Genomic DNA, 2,646 nt, shown 5'->3' with positions numbered 1-2,646 from the left:
AAACAGACTTAACAACTTCAAATTATTTTACGCATTTAAACAGATGTCATCTTAAAAAGTCACAACACATAACATGTAATGTCTCTCTGGGAGGTAAGATAAGACAATGATACCAACATGATCCTAGATTCTACCTGCAGTTGCTAAGCAACATCCACCTACAATCTCTCAATCTGTCCCATTGGTCAGTGGGTAAAACGCAGTCGTCACCTCATTGGCTCAGAGGAAGTTAATAAACTTTAGTCAAGACCTGCCTCTCTTGGTGAAAAAAATCACAATGAAGAGTTTCTTGTGAATGAGAGAGGTGTCTACTTGCGCAGCAGAGTGCGGATATTTGTATTGAGCAGCACCGTGCACAGACATTTCAGGGGTGCTCAAAATTAAACGTTTTAAAATAATAACTTAATAATATAATATTTATGATCTTCCAACTCATGATATATGGCAGGCTGGCTAGTGGCTCGTGTAGATATTTGAGTGGTGGTTAGCTAGAGTCTAGACTACCTGTGTTGCTGCTGCCCTGACACACGTGTAACTTCCGACTGAAGAAGGGATGGAGTTGAGTCGGAGGGTCGTTGGTTCAGGCGCTCTTCTTTATGTCTTTCTGCCTCTGTGCTGAGCGTATCAGCCAACCAGACCGAATATTGATGACGTAAATCAAGCGTTGCCGTGTGTTAATGAAATGTTAAGCTGCTGTGGTAGCTTGCTACACACACTTGACCAGTGACCGCATCTCAAGCAATGCACGTTTGGATACCGGGCGTGCGCAATCTCCATACAGCGCAGACTGGAAAACAGGCGCAACCCGGACGCGCCGAGCTCTGTACAGGGCAAAGCAACAGGCTATCTTGACGTCATGACGACTTGCGGGCAGTGGGTTCAGAACAACTTTACGAAACAATATGCATACAGTGCCTTCAGAAAGTATTCACATTCCTTGACTTTTTCCAAAATACATGTTAGAATCACACCTGCATTGTACAATATTCGCCCATTATTATTTCAAAAATTCTTCAAGCTCTGTCAAGTTGGTTGTTGATAATTACTAGACAGACATTTTCAAGCCAATTTAAGTCAAAACTAACTAGGCCACTCAGGAACATTCAATGTTGTCTTGGTAAGCAACTTGTGTATATTTGGCCTTCTGTTTTAGGTAATTGTCCTGCTGAAAGGTTAATTTGTCTCCCAGTGTCTGTTGAACCAAGTTTTACTCTAGGATTTTGCCTGTGCTTAGCTCAATTATATTTCTTATATCCCAAAAAACTCCCTAGTCCTTGCCGAAGACAAGCATACCCATAACATGATGCAGCCACCATCATGATTGAAAATATGAAGTGGTACTCAGTGAGGTGATGGATTTAACCCAAACATAACACTTTGTATTCAGGGTGAGTTAATTACTTTGCAGTATTATTTTATTGGCTTATTGCAAACAGGCTGCAAGTTTTGGAATATTTGTCTTCTGTTCATTCTCATTTATGTTAGTATTGTGGGGTAACTGCAATGTTGTTGCGCCATCCTCAGTCATCTTCTATCACAGCCATTAAACTGTTTTAAAATCATCATTGGCCTCATGGTGAAATCTCTCAGCGGTTTCCTTCCTCTCCGGCATCCGAGTTAGGAAGGGTGCATGCATCTTTATAGTGACTGGGTGTATTGATATACCATCCAAAGTGTAATTAATAACTTCAACATGCTCAAACGGATATTTATGTCAGTTTTATTTTTACCCATCTACCACTAGGTGCCCTTCTTTGCGAACCATTGGAAAACCTCCCTCGTTTTTGTGCTTGAAATTCACTGCTCGACTGAGGGATCTTAGAGAATTATGTGTGGGTTACAGAGATGGGGTATTCAATTAAAAATTGTAAAAAGACTTATTGCACAGAGTGAGTCCATGCAACTTATTAAGCACATTTTTACTCCTGAACTTATTTAGGCTTGCCGTAACAAGACATGAGCTTTTCATTAATGAATTTGTAAACATAATTCCTTTTTGACATAATGGAGAATTGTGTTTAGACCAGTTACAGAAAACGGGGGGGGGGGGTGCACCTGGTATTGAGCTTCCTGGCTAAAAAAGATCTACATTGGATGCTGTGCAATGGAAAGGCTGAATTCAAAGTGATGAGTTGGCTTCTTTCCAGACATAATGTAAGTCAGATTTTTCCCCCTTTAAGATATATACAGCCATTACAAAAGAGAGCTGGTATCAAAGTGCATGTACAACACCTATTGTTAGAGCTGGTAGAAAACAAATGCATTTACTTAAGAGCGGCAACTAGATAGGGTCAATACAGCTCTCAGTGAGTAGGAATTCTGAACACTGTTCAACATTTTAAACAATATTTTATGAGCCTTCATTTCTGTTTATGTGTAGCCTGATATTGAACAGTGAAAAAAAGTTCCACAGGTGAATGAGTTTCCCTATACAGATGGGTTACAAGCGGAATGAACGAACATCACAAGTCTCCATGTCAACAGCATTCACATGCATGGCCACATGACTTGACAGTAAAACAGCATGTCTGATAACTCAATCTACCCCTTCCGTTCAATTTCACATTGAAAGGAAATATATGTACAGTAAACAGGGAAAAGCTCAGAAATGAACCATTCGAGAAAAAAAAGACTTGACGAGTTGAA

This window comes from Salmo salar, chromosome ssa11 (genome assembly GCF_905237065.1).
Source record: "Salmo salar chromosome ssa11, Ssal_v3.1, whole genome shotgun sequence".
Taxonomy (NCBI): domain Eukaryota; kingdom Metazoa; phylum Chordata; class Actinopteri; order Salmoniformes; family Salmonidae; genus Salmo; species Salmo salar.
Note: the sequence above shows the minus strand (reverse complement) of the source record.